Source organism: Salvelinus namaycush, chromosome 21 (assembly GCF_016432855.1).
Source record: "Salvelinus namaycush isolate Seneca chromosome 21, SaNama_1.0, whole genome shotgun sequence".
In the NCBI taxonomy this organism is placed as follows: domain Eukaryota; kingdom Metazoa; phylum Chordata; class Actinopteri; order Salmoniformes; family Salmonidae; genus Salvelinus; species Salvelinus namaycush.
In genome coordinates, this window is record NC_052327.1 from 38,894,228 (window position 1) to 38,912,782 (window position 18,555).

Genomic DNA, 18,555 nt, shown 5'->3' on the forward strand with positions numbered 1-18,555 from the left:
GTCATGGGTGAACAGGGAGTACAGGAGAGGGCTGAGCAGGCAGCCTTGTGGGGCCCCAGTGTTGAGGATCAGCGGGGTGGAGATGTTGATTCCTACCTTCACCACCTGGGGGTGGCCCATCAGGAAGTCCAGGACCCAGTTGCACAGGGAGGGGTCGAGACCCAGGGTCTCGAGATTAATGACGAGTTTTGAAGGGACTATGGTGTTAAATTTGTGTTATTTGAACTATCGGTCTGGTTCTAAAACGGTGTGACGTTAATCGTCTTCCCCTGTTGCGTTCCTCATAACGAGACTTTTCGCTGTGACTGACAATGTTGTTTTCCCTTACTGAAAACAGAGGCAGCCCAACCCAGTGCTAAGAGATTGTAAGAGATATGGATCTGAAATATATTGGAACAAACTCAAAACTCAATGAGGCAGAGCACTACTCTATTGCTCTTAAGTAACCCTTGATATCTGCAGCTGCAGCAATAAACAAACTATTATCAGGAAGTTAATAAAAACTTTGATAACCATAGGGTCTACTATTCTCATGGTACAATATTACGCATATTTCAGAGTTTAAAGTCACGGAGCCGCGATACACAGCTCTGAGACCACCGTACACCCCAACCACGCACCAACCTACGCCGCTCCATTCATTTGAATGTGGTGACAGTTGGAGAAATTGCGTACCAATTTTGGACTCTGATAAGCGCTTTAGCCTTTAGTCTGAGCTACTGCATTTACTGCCAACAGCCATCGAGGTTGTCTGAGTATGGACTTAGTGCTATAAACAACGCCAAAATAAGTTCACAGTGATCAGAGCGCTACTGGTGAGAGGATGTAAAAAATAACTAAACCAAGCAAACCTACTGTATTCTACACAGGTAGGACCTATGTATAGCACTGAGGAGGCTGGTGGGAGGAGCTATAGGCGGACGGGCTCATTGTAATGGCTGGAATATAATATATGGAACATGTGAGTCAAACGTGGTTTCATCTGTTCCATACCGTTCCATTAATTCCATTCCAATATTTACGATGAGCCTGTCCTTCTATAGCTCCTCCCACCAGCCTCCTCTGATGTAGCACTAACACAATAGGACATTCTTAGAGGCTATCCCCCTGGCTTTGGCAGGGCATTACAGGCTCCTACAAACGTGCTGCTTGGTCAGTCAAGTTTTTGTTTTGCCTTAAGAAACAACTAATATTTAACTTAGTGCCGGTGCTTCTCACGTACTTCAAGTCTGGTCGAAGAGTTACTTTAGCACAATAAGCCTCTCTAACACCAGTCTATATAGGTTTAAAGTTGGTCAAAAGTCATGACAATAATGCTATTAGTCTCAGCAGGGCCACAGGTTGAATTAGCATACCTGAGCTGCTTACAGATCATCCAGTCTAACCTATTTGACTAGCATTCTCAGGCATGTGGAGTCTAGAGCTCAGGAGACGTTGACTGCGTCTGAAATGGCACCCTGCTCCCTTTAATAGTACACTACTTTGGACATATCTCACTCAATTCATTGCCTCGTTAACTCTCTGGCTGGACTACTAACTCTTCCTGAACGTGCCCACCCGGCTCTCTTCAGGGGGCGCATCGTAAAGCAGAGATGTGAACGGACTGTCAGCATGTGACCTCTCTATGCACCCCCAGTGTCTCCACGGGCCCACAGGGCACCAAATTCTAAGGAAGCGTGTAAGCTGGGAGAATGGGTATGGATCTGGGGGTTAGGAGCACGAAAGAAAGTAAACTGATATACCCAGCCTTTTTGTGGTCTGGGAAACCTTGACTGCTGAGGCATTGGGGACCTTTGAGGAGGTTTCTGAGCACACATAAAAAGAACCTAGGATGTATGTGTAGCATTTACAGTATCTGTCGAATGTCAATGGTGCTTTTTTTCTTGGGAAACGCTCAAAGTTACGCACCTTACCTTACCTCACACCACATTATTTTCTTGACAGCCAAACAGAATAATATGCACATTGCACACATCCTGCATCTTATTATTATTTTATAGCTATGTTCAATGTTTCTATTGCAGCAGCTGCAGACTATTGCGCAATATGATTTTTTTTAAACAAGTGATTATTAGTTGACGTGATAAAAAACAAGGAAGGCAAATGAAAGAATGGAATGGTTCCTGTTTTCTGTCAGGTACCATACATCTGCCAAAACTATGAGTGACTTATTGTAGTCAATAAAGCTTTGTTACAATATATTCCCAGGATTTATTTAATGATTTAATATAACCATGCAAGTTATTGAGAAACACTGGGTACTGTAGGCTGTATATCACAGGCATACCAAAGGGTGCACATTTTCACAGATAGTATGCACAATGTATTTGTCAGTTGCTGAGCAGAATTTTCTGTGTGCAGAAACAGGTAGGCTAGGCTAGATGTAAGAAGTTCAATTATACTAACTGGGTTAGGGAAAAGTTTTACTGGTTCAAAGAAAGATTAGGCTACAGTTAAGTCCACACTAAGTCCACATTGTAGGCCAGTGGCGATTGGTGCCGTTTAAGATGAGGGAGGACAATTATTTATTTAATGAGCATGGCCTTATTTCTGTTACATCATATTGGGTGACAGTCATTCATATTCCATTCACCCAGTTCAATGTAACATCAATAGGTTTAGGCCACTACATGATACTCAAATTTTACCTATACCCATCATGAGGTTGCTTTCTATGAATGAAAGTTTACAACGTAGGTGGTGCACAAGTCGAGAGAAATTTGAGTAATCAAGGTGACAGGGGGTGGATCAGCTTTAATATTGCAGACAGACTGTAGTTTCCATTAATGTAATTGTCTGCATCATTTCCAATCACCCATATATTTTTGGGGTAAATATATTTATATATATACATACATACACATATACATATAAACATGCATACATATACACTTACACTACCGTTCAAAAGTTTGGGGTCACTTAGAAATGTCCTTGTTTTTGAAAGAAAAGCAACTTTTTTGTCCATTAACATCAAATTGATCAGAAATACAGTGTAGACATTGTTAATGTTGTAAATGACTATTGTAGCGTGAAACGGCATATTTTTTATGGGATATCTACATTGTCACGCCCTGACCTTAGAGAGCCTTTTTATGTCTCTATTTGGTTTGGTCAGGGTGTGACTTGGGGTGGGCCTTCTATGTTCTTTAGTTCTATTATTGTTATTTCTATGTTTTGGCCGGGTAGGGTTCTCAATCAGGGACAGCTGTCTATCGTTGTCTCTGATTGAGAACCATACTTAGGTAGCCCTTTTTCCCTCCTTTCGTTGTGGGAGGTTGACTTTGTTAGAGGCATCATAGCCTATGTTAAGCTTCACGGTCGTTTCATTGTTTTGTTGGTGACATTTACCTAAATAAACAGAAATGTACGCTTACCACGCTGCGCTTTGGTCTACTTCAGTCAACGGCCGTGACATACATAGGCGTACAGAAACCCATTATCAGCAACCATCACTCCTGTGTTCCAATGGCACGTTGCGTTAGCTAATCCAAGTTTATAATTTTAATAGGCTAGTTGATCATTAGAAAACCCTTTTGCTATTATGTTAGCACAGCTGAAAACGGTTGTCCTGATTAAAGAAGCAATAAAACTGGTCTTCTTTAGACTAGTTGAGTATCTGGAGTATCAGCATTTGTGGGTTTGATTACAGGCTCAAAACAAAGAACTTTCTTCTGAAACTCGTCAGTCTATTCTTGTTCTGAGAAATGAAGGCTATTCCAAGCGAGAAATTGCAAAGAAACTGAAGATCTCGTACAATGCTGTGTACTACTCCCTTCACAGAACAGCGCAAACTGTCTCTAACCAGAATAGAAAGAGGAGTGGGAGGCCCCAGGTGCACAACTGAGCAAGAGGACAAGTACATTAGTGTCTAGTTTGAGAAACAGACGTCTCACAAGTCCTCAACTGGCAGCTTCATTAAATAGTTCCCGCAAAACACCAGTCTCAACGTCAACAATGAAGAGGCGACTCCGGGATGCTGGTCTTCTAGGCTGAGTTACAAAGAAAAAGCCATATCTCAGACTGGCCAATAAAAATAAAAGATTAAGATGGGAAAAAGAACACAAAAACTGGACAGAGGAACTCTGCTGAGAAGGCCAGCATCCCGGAGTCGCCTCTTCACTGTTGACGTTGAGACTGGTGTTTTGCGGGAACTATTTAATGAAGCTGCCAGTTGAGGACTTGTGAGGCGTCTGTACATATATTTATTAAAATTTTATTTCACCTTTATTTAACCAGGTAGGCTAGTTGAGAACAAGTTCTCATTTACAACTGCAACCTGGCCAAGATAAAGCAAAGCAGTTTGACACATACAACAACACAGAGTTACACATGGAATTAACAAACATACAGTCAATAATACAATAGAAAAAGTCTATATACAGTGTGTGCAAATGAGGTAAGATGAGGTAGGTAAGGTAATAAAATAGTGCATAGTGGCGAGGTAATTCCGAAAAAAATAAATATATATATATACATACATACATATATACATACATACATACATACATATATATATATATATATATACATACATATCTTTAAAAATGTCCCGCAAACCCTACCACCCCTCCCCTAATTGGAGTAAACTAATGGACAACAACACTTAGGCTTCTACTTCCAGCTTATACATACTATATACATTTTACGGACACAATCTATTTTACAATAGTTATATTTTGTTTGTTTTTAGTCCTGGCCTTCCAGGTGACAGATATTGACACATTCAATTTCGCCTTGCAGACTCTTGCCTGCATCTAGCTAATATAGGGTGTAATCATTAGTCCAACAGTTCCAAACAAGAGTTTCTATTGGACAAATTCAGGTATGCTTATCCCCATTTCGTTCAGTTTGCATCCGTTTAAGAAACGTTGTTCAACAGAATTGGAGGAATGAATACACCCCTGATCTCACACAAACACGCTTCACTTTCATAGCAGCCATGTACAAACAGCATGATCCCTTTGATCATTGTATAATTCCTTCTCGCATCTAAGCGCTCTCCTCCTCTCATCTTTTCCCTGTGCTTGTGGACTTCAGTACACAACGCATCAGCTGTCTGTGACCGGGCGAAAAAAAGGTTCCAAGACAAACCTTCACATCATAACCGTTAACCGCTACACACAGCCTACATCGGTGTCACTATAATAACGTCATAGTCAACATAGCTACTAGAACTAACGGGTTAGTAAATCAACTACAATCATCCAGTAGAGTGTACAGTTAGAGCAAGTAGTTTAGCAGTTACACCGGTGGGCCCTGGTGGCAATAAATTAATAAAACCAAAAGCTTACCTTGACATGGAAGAGTTCCAGTGTTGGATAGCCATAGCCAGTTAGCTAACATAGCATCCCTTTCTGTTTGAGCCGGGTGTTTAAGTAGGCTAAACTAGCTATCTGCATTCACTAGTTAAGTAAGTGAAAGTGAAAAAAATACAACGAAATATAGCCAGCACTCTATCTCTCTCTTGGTTCTCCTTCATTTTTTTAGAAATTAATTTGTGCGAAACTGTTCAACTACTGTCTTTCTCTCTCTTTGAGTCAACTACTCACCACATTTTATGCACTGCAGTGCTAGCTAGCTGTAACTTATGCTTTCAGTGCTAGATTAATTCTCTGATCCTTTGATTGGGTGGACAACATGTCAGCTCATGCTGCAAGAGCTCTAATGGTAGGAGGATGACCTCTGAAAGTTGTCATAATAACTGCGTAAGTCTATAGAAGGGGGTAAGAACCATGAGCCTCCTAGGTTTTGAAGTCAATGTACCCAGAGGAGGACGGAAACTAGCTGTCCTCCGGCTACACCATGGTGCTACCTTACAGAGTGCTGTTGAGGCTACTGTAGATCTTTATTGCAAAACAGTCTCTTTTAATCAATTATTTGGTGACGTGAATATATTTAGTATAGTTTTATCTAAATATTATAACTTTTTTTGTGTTTCACAATAAAAAAAGAAAGGAAATTAACTGAGGAGGATGGTCCTCTCCTTCCTTCTCTGAGGAGCCTCCACTGGTGTAGGCTATGGGGCTCCCGAGTTGCGCAGTGGTCTATGGCACTGCATTCTCAGTGCAAGAGGTGCCACTACAGTCCCTGGTTCAAATCCATGGTTGTATCACATCCGGCCGTGATTGGGACGGATTTGTTCATAACTGACTTGCTGAGTTAAATAAAGGTTCAATTAAAAAAAAAAAAAAAAAAAGTGAGAAACACCTGATTTCAGTTACGCTTATTTCCGAAGTCTGAATAAAAGGAAAATAGGATGGGATAAGATAAGATAGGATCAAATTTAATGTCCCCAAGGGGAAAAGTGTCTTAGACACACAGTACTGCTGTATACAAAATATACACATGTACATTGCACACTCAGTATAATACATAAATTGCACATTACACATGTTATACATAGGCCTAGCCTACACACACAAATACACGAACTGAACATGCTATTCAAAATGACATCTTAAGAGGCTGTGTACTACTGAAGCTTTAAGATTTTCCCCATCATTTGTTTCCAAAACCTATTTCCCCTTTCATTTTTCAGTATCCAATACCCCGTATACCAATAGGCATACACATCAAAATACATGTACTAACATCATCCTATGTTTATCACTGTTTATGATTTTATTAACAACCATGTCAAAGCACTTTTCATGACGAAAAGAAAACGATTAGGCGCGAAAATATTTTGTATTATTGGACATAATTGGGATGTACTGTCATTAAAGTCAACATGGGCAAATACAACAGCCACAAAATGTCCATCGTGTCTTATTAATTATGATACAGTATGTCAGAAAACATAGGATGACACCACACACAATTCCCGTTGGTTGGCATATTCTGTTTGGCCGTATTGGAAAATAGTGAGGAAGGTGCGTAACTTGACAAGCGTTTCCAAAGAAGCTGAGTGGTAAAGGATAGTGCTTCGGCATCATGTCAATGATATTGAATGTAATGTACCCTGCGGTCGGACATCAATCATGGTGTTTGGCATTAAAAGAGGGGGAATGTAAGTAATGAATGACTTTCCTCATGTGTGCATACTTTTCAAAAAATCTGCGGACAGAAATAAGCAAATTCACACCATTCGTTTTCTTCTGACTTGCCACTGGATTACGCACACCGCGCCAGGCGTAATAGGCGTTTATCCAAGAAAGATATGCAAATAAAAGACAGCCTATAACAAGAAAGTGAGTAAGAAAATATGCAATTTCGATGATAACTTACTTTTGGCTTCTTCATATGGAATGAGAGGAGTAAATCCAATGTAAGCGAAACCCTATTTTATCTTACTTCTGCGGGGAGGAAAGGGGTTTTCATCATCCCGTGTGCACATATCCAATGCCCTAGTCAGTAGCCTAGTATCCAAGCAGGGAAAATAATCTTAAACCTTATAAAACTGCTGCAATGAGCTCTGTTGATGATAGGTATGGTATCCAAATATACACATCATAGGGAGCGCATTAACGGATACTGCGAGATCATAGTGAGTTGGTGGCTTTTTTTGACAGGGAAACCCATTTTTATAGTTGCTTCAAGTACCGCCCACAAGAACCGTTCCGGTCAGTCTGCTGAGCTCCAACGTCCATCATACAGTCCTCATCGACAGCTCCGATGAAAATATTGAGATAAACTCCGCTTTACGTTGTGAATGAAACCAATATTACTATATATAACATATACATATATGCCTACAGTAGCCTTATTATGATAACTTCCATTTGTCTGAAAATACCTGTCCACGCCTCATGTTAGACTGCCCTGTTGGCACATCGCTTTGTTGGAACTTGACAGACCGACATTCGAGATGCTGGCACATAAGGGTTTAGACTTTGAACGTCAGGCATGGAAGCATATCGATTTATTGTAGAGGAGTTAAAGTCGTAAAGTCAAACTGGTCCAAATGTACAATAAAAGTCAATAGGAAATGCAGTGGTTAAGCAAGTCATGGTCATATAGCCGGTGAGAAGGGGGTTCTGACCGATCACAATTTATAGGTATGACCATATCAAAAGTTGTATAATATATATATTTTTTCTCATATTACCCACCTTGGCAAAGTAATCTTATGGCTCACATGAGCCTCATTTGAAAAATCATTCAGTTTAGAAAATGTTCATTTGAAAAACAATACACATTTCTTACAAAACTTCAGTAGGTTATATGTGGCCCCTAGCACACTTCACTTATTGGCACCATAAGATTAATATAATCATAACTGTTTTATTGCAACAATATCCTTTAGAAAGCTTTGTCAATATTGTATCGACTTTACTACACCTTGTGACCACTGAGAGGTTCAGATCACTTGGAGCAATGGCTAAGCTGTTGGACTGGTAGTCACAGCAACCCAGGTCTGAGTCCTGGTCGGGCTATACCACCCAAACTTGCTGCACTAGTGTCAGAAGTGGGATTGCCGCCATAGATATAGAACAGATGACTGGTTTCCACTAAGCAGCGCTTCGCGTTCGCTCCGACTAGTTTCATACAACCAAATGTATGCAATTTAGCTGCCGATTTAAATAAATAATCCCAACTGATGTTAATTGTTGCTAGGGGTCTTTCATTGGATGAGAATGTAGACCAGCTGCATAGAACACCAGTTTATAGAGGGGCCAAAGAACTGCAGAATGTAAGGTAATTGTATAGAGCAGTGTTTGTTAATCATGAATTACAATTTAGAAACAAAGGGGTGCACATTTTTGTTTTCGCCATCAAATTTAATGATGACTTAAAGCGATAATCCTTAGTTGAAACCACAACAAATAGGCACCGCGCCTTTGTTCCGGTGCTGACCGAGACATGGATAATCCCAAAGAACACTGATACTTCAGATGCTCTCTCTTTCTCTGACTATGTGTTTTCTCATAGTCCGGGAGCATCTGGTCGTCGCACAGGGATACTAATTTCTCCTAACTGGAGATTTTCTCTTTTCTCCCTCAATCACTTGTCCATCTCCTCATTTGAATTCCATACTGTCACTGTCACTTGTCCAGTCAAGCTTAACATTGTTGTCTTCCATCTCTTTCTTTCTTTCTTTCCACTCCTTTCCTCTTTTGACCTCACCCTTTCCCAGTCACCTAACACTTACAAGGCAGGCAATGCGCTTGACCTCATCTTTACTAGAGACTGTTCACCTACTAATCTCACTGCAACCTTCCTTCAGGTCTCTGATCACTACTTTGTTTCCTTTTCTGTCTCCTCCAACCCTAGCCACTCAGCTCCTACCCAATCTTCGCTCTCTCTCTCCCATTACTTTCTCCTCTTCTATCCTATCATCTCTTCCTTCTGCTAAATACTTCTTCCTCCTGTCTCCTGATTCTGCCTCTTTGACCCTACTTTCCTCCCTTTCCACATCCTATGACTCTCACTGTCCCCTTCCCTACCGGCCGGCTCGGCCCGCCCCTCCTGCTTTGTGGCTGAGTGACTCATTGCGAGCTTACAGAACTAGGCTGCGGGCAGCTGTGAGAAAATGGAGGAAAACTTCAGGAGGACCTATCATCCTTTCACTCCCTCATCTCTACCTTTTTCTGCCTCTGTACGCACTGCTAAAGCCACTTTCTATCACTTTAAATTTCAATATTCTGCCTCTAACCCTTCTGTCACCTTCTCCTCCCTCCTTAATCTTCCACCCCCTCCCTCCTCCCTCTCAGTGGATGACTTTGTCAACCACTTTGAAAATAAGGTTGACGTCATCCTCTCCTCATTCACTCAGCCTATTGACTGGTCCCACTCCCACAGAACTACCCTACGTCTTGGCCTCTTTCTCGCTTATCTCTCTAGATTAAATCCTGCCACTAGGGATGTCCAGCCGCTTGACAACCTGCCCGTTTTACCCTATCCCCTCCTCCTTTCTCCAAACCATCTCTAGAGACCTTCTCCCATTCCTCACTTCCCTCATCAACTCATCCCTGACCACTGGCAGTGTTCTCTCTTACTTCAAAATGGCCAGAGTCGCTCCCCTCCTCATGAAACTAACACCTGACCCCTCTGATGTCAAAAACTACAGTCCGGTATCCCTTCTTTCTTTTCTTTCCAAAACAATTGAGCGTGCTTTCTCTGACCAACTCTCTCGCTATCTCTTTCAGAACTATCTTCTTGACCCTAACCAGTCAGGCTTCAAGATGGGTCACTCAACCAAGACTGCTCTGCTCTGTGTCACGGAGGCTCTTTGCACTGCTAAAGCTGACTCTCTCTCCTCTGTTCTAATCTTCCTAGATCTATCCACTGCCTTCGAACACCCTGAACCATCAAATCCTCCTCTCCACCCTCTCAGGGCTGGGCGTCTCAGGCTCTGCACACTCTTGGATTGCATCCTACTTGGCAGGCCGCTCCTAGAGGATCTGTGTCTGCACCACGTACTCTCACTCTGGTGTCCCACAGGGCTCGGTTCTAGGCCCTCTCCTCTTCTCTCTATACACCAAGTCACTCGGCTCTGTCATATCCTCACATGGTCTCTCCTATCATTGCTATGTGGATGACACTCAACTACAAATTATAAATCCCCTCTTCTAAAACCCAGGTGGTGACACGCATATCTGCGTGCCTGGAAGATATCTCAGCTTGGATGTCGGCCACCACAACACGATCAACCTCGACAAGACAGAGCTGCTCTTCCTACCGGGAAAGGCCTGCCCGCTTCAAGACCTTTCCATCTAGATTGATAAATCCCAGAGTGCAAAGATCCTTGGTGTGACCCTGGACAACACCCTGTCGTTCTCTGCAACATCAAAGCACTGACTTGTCCCTGCAGGTTCATGCTCTACAACATCCACAAAGTACGCCCTACCTCACACAGCAAGTGGCACAGCTCCTAATCCAGGCCCTTGTCATCTCCCATCTGGACTACTGCAACTCGCTGTTGGCTGGGCTCCATGCTTGTGCCATCAAACCCCTGCAGCCCGCCTGGTGTTCAATCTTTCCAAGTTCACCTATGTCACCCCACTCCTCTGCACACTCCACTGGCTTCCAGTCAAAGCTCGCATCCACTACAAGACCATGGTACTTGCCTACGGAGCAGAAGTAGGAACTGCCCATCTCTACCTTCAGGCTACAAACAAACTCTACAAACAAACCAGAGTACTCCGTTCAGCCACCTCTGGTCTCTTGGCCTATGGCAGCTCCCGCTCAGCCCAGTCAAAGCTCTTCTCTGTCCTGGCACCTACAATAGTGGAACCAGCTTCCCCCTGAAGATAGGACAGCAGATTCCCTTACCATCTCCCGAAAACATCTGAAACCCTACCTCTTAAAATTGTATCTTAAACAATCCCACAGTCTGTAGAGCATCTACAGATGGACTATCCAAATAAACTCGCACTTGACTTTCCCCCCACTACTGTCACTGACTTGGTTGATAGCTATTTTACTGAGGACAAATATACTTACAATGACTGAGATATGTGACTGTCCCACCTAGCGATCTTAAGACATAACTGTAAGTCGCTCTGGATAAGAGCATCTGCTAAATGACTAACATGTAAATGTTTTGGTAAAACACTGAGGGATGGGCCTGGAGAAATGTAACCACTCTCAAATTCATAGACAGCTATAGATGCAAGGACTGACCATCCAATATATAACAAGTATCATTTTAAGCATGTTTTGAGGCACTACAATGTTTGTTTATATTTACAATATTTACAAACACTGGAGTAAAACAAGCAAATATTTTGGGTTTTGATGGAGTTTGACAGTTGAACTAAGCTCATGAGACATTTCTAAGTGATATTCTTCAAGAATCAATTAGTATACATAATTCATTTATAAGTAAAACAATGATTGTAGCAACTGCATATTGCCTCATTTCTAATGAAATCCACCCCATCAAGTGGAGGAGATTGAGTATTGCAGAGTGTATGACTCAGTTATATAGGAGACACAGAAAGTACATCGATACATCTGAGGGCTGTATAGACTCCCTTCCTCATAGAGGAACAGTTCTGGAAAACATTGTGTTGCAGGTTCTGGAAAACATTGTGTTGCAGGTTCTGGAAAACATTGTGTTGCAGGTTCTGGAAAACATTGTGTTGCAGGTTCTGGAAAACATTGTGTTGCAGGTACTGGAAAACATTGTGTTGCAGGTTCTGGAAAACATTATGTTGCAGGTTCTGGAAAACATTGTGTTGCAGGTTCTGGAAAATATTGTGTTGCAGGTTCTGGAAAACATTGTGTTGCAGGTACTGGAAAACATTGTGTTGCAGGTTCTGGAAAACATTGTGTTGCAGGTTCTGGAAAACATTGTGTTGCAGGTTCTGGAAAACATTGTGTTGCAGGTTCTGGAAAACATTGTGTTGCAGGTTCTGGAAAACATTGTGTTGCAGGTACTGGAAAACATTGTGTTGCAGGTTCTGGAAAACATTATGTTGCAGGTTCTGGAAAACATTGTGTTGCAGGTTCTGGAAAATATTGTGTTGCAGGTTCTGGAAAACATTGTGTTGCAGGTTCTGGAAAACATTGTGTTGCAGGTTCTGGAAAACATTATGTTGCAGGTTCTGGAAAACATTGTGTTGCAGGTTCTGGAAAACATTGTGTTGCAGGTTCTGGAAAACATTGTGTTGCAGGTTCTGGAAAACATTATGTTGCAGGTTCTGGAAAACATTGTGTTGCAGGTTCTGGAAAACATTGTGTTGCAGGTTCTGGAAAACATTGTGTTGCAGGTACTGGAAAACATTGTGTTGCAGGTTCTGGAAAACATTGTGTTGCAGGTTCTGGAAAACATTGTGTTGCAGGTTCTGGAAAACATTATGTTGCAGGTTCTGGAAAACATTGTGTTGCAGGTACTGGAAAATATTGTGTTGCAGGTTCTGGAAAACATTGTGTTGCAGGTTCTGGAAAATATTGTGTTGCAGGTTCTGGAAAACATTATGTTGCAGGTTCTGGAAAACATTGTGTTGCAGGTTCTGGAAAACATTATGTTGCAGGTTCTGGAAAACATTGTGTTGCAGGTTCTGGAAAACATTATGTTGCAGGTTCTGGAAAACATTGTGTTGCAGGTTCTGGAAAACATTGTGTTGCAGGTTCCGGAAAACATTATGTTGCAGGTTCTGGAAAACATTATGTTGCAGGTTCTGGAAAACATTGTGTTGCAGGTTCTGGAAAACATTGTGTTGCAGGTTCTGGAAAACATTGTGTTGCAGGTTCTGGAAAACATTATGTTGCAGTCTTGCAGCTGAGGCACTAAGGCATTAGCTTTGGCATTAGCTCTGAGAACTACCGCAAGTCTTCAGGTCTCAGTCATCACACAAGCGTGATTCACCAAACCACCCATTTGACATTATCGTTGGTAGATTGTCTTTCCCCATAATGGCAAAGTAGTGAGTCTTGGGCACTGAGGGCATGTAACTTTATATATCGCATTGATTGATGGAGAGAATTAAAAATACATTTCGTACCACATTTATCATCAAATAAAGTATAATTGTTGTTGTCTGCTTAACGTCACATGATGTTTTTATCTTTGGATTTACAGTAATTAATATATTGTTTATAAGGAAGAGAGTGTCACGCCTCAAGTTCTGATGCTTATGGCAAAAGTAAATGAGTCACTACTATAGTAAGATGTCTTTGTCAATTTTATCACTAAAACCCCAGGTTAAGACATCCATGGTATTCATGTGACATGCTTGTTGGCCTTGTGCATTGCACAATGTGTTACCGCACAGCACATTGATTTCATTTGGTTAATAAAAGTTGATGCCAAGTGTTTGACATGGCACCGGTGTGGTGCCAGTGTTGACATTGCTGTGTTGCCTGTGTTTGCAAGGGGCTCTAAGAAACCTGATTGCATAGAGAACAACTGTTGCTGGTCATGAAGTGAAAGTAGGCTACAAAGCTTATTACAAACCACAGTGGTTTCAGCACAAGACTTTTCCGTCTGAATTTCTTTTTTTAAACGGTCTGCAATGCATGAATGCCTCTCCTTGGCATTGTAATAGACAGAAACACATACTTGGTCTACCCGTAATCAGGGTTGGAGCTTGTTTTGATTATGCAATAATAATGGTTGGGAAATCACTCTAACATAATAGTTTCATGGAGGTTTGAAACACATCAAAGACATTAGAAAATATTTCTCACGCTCAAAGCCAACTGGGGGAATTAAAACATTTGACACGAGATAATACACAAGTTTACACTGTGTATTAATATGTAAACTATAGTAGTACTTTGCTAACATTCAGTAATAAAGTACAGAGGCTACTGTTGGCTACTGTCTCTGCCTGGCCGGCTCCCCTAACTCTACTGGGATTCTCTGCCTCTGACCCTATTACGGGGGCTGAGTCACTGGCTTACTAGTGCTCTTCCATAACGTCCCTGGGAGGGGTGCGTCACTTGAGTGGTTTGAGTCACTGACATTGTCTTCCTGTCTGGTTTTGCGTCCCCTCAGGCTTGTGCGGTGGAGGAGATCTTTGTGGGCTATACTCAGCCTTGTCTCAGGATAGTAAGTTGGTGGTCTGTTGATATCCCTCTAGTGGTGAGGTCTGTGCTTTGGCAAAGTGGGTGGGGTTTTATCCTGCCTGGTCCTGCCTGGTTGGCCCTGACCGGGGGTATCGGACCATGACTCAGGACTACCTGGCCTGATGACTCCTGGCTGTCCCCAGTCCACCTGGCCGTGCTGCTGCTCCAGTTGCAACTGTTCTGCCTGCGGCTATGGAACCCTGACCTGTAAACCCGGACATGCTTACTTGTCCCGGACCTGCTGTTTCGACTCTTTCTCTCTCTACCGCACCTGCTGTCTCGACCTCTGAATGGTTGGCTATGAAAAGCCAACTGACATTTACTCCTAAGGTACTGACCTGTGGCCCACTCTAAAACCATTGTGATTATTATTTGACCCTGCTGGTCAACTATTAACATTTGAACATCTTGAAGAACAATCTGGCCTTAATGGCCATGTACAGCCAGAAGAGGACTGGCCATCCCTCAGAGCCTGGTTCAGAGCCTGGTTCCTCTCTAGGTTTCTTCCTAGGTTCCTGCTTTTCTAGGGAGTTTTTCCTAGCCACCGTGCTTCTACATCAGCATTGCTTGCTGATTGGGGTTTTAGGCACGGTTTCTGTATAGCACTTTGTGACATCTGCTGATGTTAAAGGGGCTTTATGAATACATTTGATTGATTGATTGATTGATCAAATGTTTACGGATTACATAACATGCCTAACAATTTGTTTCCTTATTAAGTGAGTTATAATACATTATAATGCATTATGTATAGCTCAAGGCATTACAAATGTGCTTATAATGTATTATGATGAGGGTAATGATACTAGTAGGGTATTAGAAAAATGGCACATGCTCATGATGTCTTCCACATTATAACAACATCATTATGCATTATACCTGTTGAAACAAAATGAAACCATGCGAACCCAGTGTGAATGCACCCATAGTCAGAGTCTTGTGAACTCTCTCACAATCACAAACAGTCAAAATTAACATAGTTATACAACTCTGCACGGGCAGATTAAGACAACCGACTCTTTGAGGATAACCTAAGAGGATAACCTGTAGCAGTCTGGTCTGTTTTTTAGGGGGTGGCTAAGACATTGTACGTTGGCTTCAGTAGACCCAGCTGTTGTTTGAGAAAACAAATGTCAGGGCCTATAATCCCCATTACATAACATTATATAACCAAAGGTGTTACCACAGTACAATTCTTCGAAACTGTTTAGATTCTAACCCACCTTAGTTGGTGCCAACAGGAAGCAATCTCATCTAGTTGCAGGTAGCTTAAAGGTTAACAGAGGAGACCCAGGAGATTAGACATATAGGAATACCCCGAACTCACTGCCTTGAAATTGGGTCGATTTTAATATAACAATAGCATTAAGCAGCGTCAGCCTCACCATTTCCAGTAAGTATTAGCCTTGCTAGCAGAGCAACTGCAGCCGATAATTGGCACAACAGATTTACTCATAAGTAGGTTAATCAAAGCCCTGGACTGAAATGGAAACCTGACCTACTCTCTCTCTGAGACTCCTTTCAATGAACTTTGGCCAACTGGGTGGTGGATTTGCACCTATTATTAGTAACAAGTGATCCAGATCAACGTGAAAAGACTTGAATAAGTAGAGTGAGAGTGAATGGAGCCGTTTGTTGTCAAAATCTAAAATGGGAATAAGACAAGCAGCTTAGCAGTTCGGTAGAATGGAGCTACACCACCGTTCAAAAGTTTGGGGTCACTTAGAAATGTCCTTGTTTTTGAAAGAAAAGCTTTTTTTTGTCCATTAAAATAACATAAAATCGATCAGAAATACAGTGTAGACATTGTTAATGTTGTAAATGACTATTGTAGCTGGAAACTGATGATTTTTTATGGAATATCTACATAGGCATACAGAGGCCCATTATAAACAACCATCACTCCTGTGTTCCAATGGCACGTTGTGCTAGCTAATCCAAGTTTATAATTTTAAAAGGCAAATTGATCATTAGAAAACCATTTTGCATATATGTTAGCGCAGCTGAAAACTGTTGTCTTGATTAAAGAAGCAATAAAACTGGCCTTCTTTAGATTAGTTGCGTATCTGGAGCATCAGCATTTGTGGGTTCAATTACAGGCTCAAAATGGCCAGAAACAAAAATCTTTCTTCTGAAACTCGTCAGTCTATTCTTGTTCTGAGAAATGAAGGCTATTCCATGCGAGAAATTGCAAAGAAACTGAAGATCTCGTACAATGCTGTGTACTACTCCCTTCACAGAACAGAGCAAACTGGCGCTAACCAGAATAAAAAGAGTAGTGGGAGACCCCGGTGCACAGCTGATCAAGAGGACAAGTACATTAGAGTGTCTAGTTTGAGAAACAAACGCCTCACAAGTCCTCAACTGGCATCTTCATTAAATAGTTCCCGCAAAACACCAGTCTCAACGTCAACAGTGAAGAGACGACTCAGGAATGCTGGCCTTCTAGGCAGAGTTCTTCTGTCCAGTGTCTGTGTTCTTTTGCCCATCTTAATCTTTTATTTTTATTGGCCTGTCTGAGATATGGCTTTTTCTTTGCAACTCTGCCTAGAAGACCAGCATCCCGGAGTCACCTCTTCACTGTTGACATTGAGACTGGTGCATTGCGGGTAGTATTTAATGAAGCTGCCAGTTGAGGCCATGTGAGGCGTCTGTTTCTCAAACCAGACACTCTAATGAGTCCAAATTTGAGATTTTTGGTTCCAAACGCTGTGTCTTTGTAAGACGCAGAGTAGGTGAACAGATGATCTCCGTATGTGCGGTTCCCACCGTAAAGCATGGATGAGGAGGTGTGATGGTGTGGGGGTGCTTTGCTGGTGACACTGTTAGTGATTTGTTTAGAATTCATGGCACACTTATTAACCAGCATGGCTACCACAGCATTCTGCAGCGATACGCCATCCCATCTGGTTTGGGCTTAGTGGGACTAGCATTTGTTTTTCAACAGGACAATGACCCAACACACCTCCAGGCTGTGTAAGGGCTATTTGACCAAGAAGGAGAGTGATGGAGTGCTGCATCAGATGACCTGGCCTCCACAATCACCCGACCTCAACCCAATTGAGATGGTTTGGGATGAGTTGGACCGCAGAGTGAAGGAAAAGCAACCAACAAGTACTCGGCAAATGTGGGAACCCCTTCAGGACTGTTGGAAAAGCATTCCTCATGAAGCTGGTTGAGAGAAAGCCAAGAGTGTGCAAAGCTGTCATCAAGGCAAAGGGTGACTGCTTTGAAGAATCTCAAATATAAAATATTTGGTTGCTACATGATTCTATATGTGTTATTTAATAGTTTTAATGTCTTCAATATTACTCTACAATGTAGAAAATAGTCAAATAAGGAAAAACCCTTGAATGAGTAGGTATGTCCAAACGTTTGACTGGTACTGTATATAATGCAGAGTTGACAACTAAATGTAATCTGTCCCCCATATCAACCTGTTTGCACAAGCTGAAAAAAGTGTTTTTGCAGTTCAAGGGAAAGTCTTACAGAATGTAAAATGTAAGATACAGTCGACACCTAAGCCCATAGGTCAATGCCCTGAAATATTTAGTGCTCAAATCTCTTACAGCTGAACTGTGAGGTGGACAATTATTGTTTTAGGAAAGTAGCCTAACCCTGTTTTTAATGACGTAAATGTGGCTAATTTGGCCAACATCCCTCGTTTCTTGATCGCGCTGGCTGCACCAGGTTGGATCTGAATGCATAAAGATGTCCATAAAATGTCTCAAATGTCCGGTAAATTAAAATGTTCCCGGTCATGTTGTCCGTCGACACATTTTCGTAAAGCAAACTCTGAAATTGTATATTGTTTTATGAAGATGTTAGAATATTCCCATGAAAATCTGTTGTCAATTGGATGGAAACCTAGCTATAGACACACTAAATACTGGCAAGTGCGCTAGTCCAGTGTCACTTTGATTATGCACATCATGGTTCACCAGCAGCAGCAGATGTTTAGCATCTAAAGAATAAGCTTCCAGCCAAACAAGCTTGTAAGAATTGTACTTAAACTTCCCCCTCATACTCATCTGGAGGTTGAGAATTGTTTTGTCTATCTCTGGGAGAAGGAGAAACGGGGAAGGCTTGGGCGAG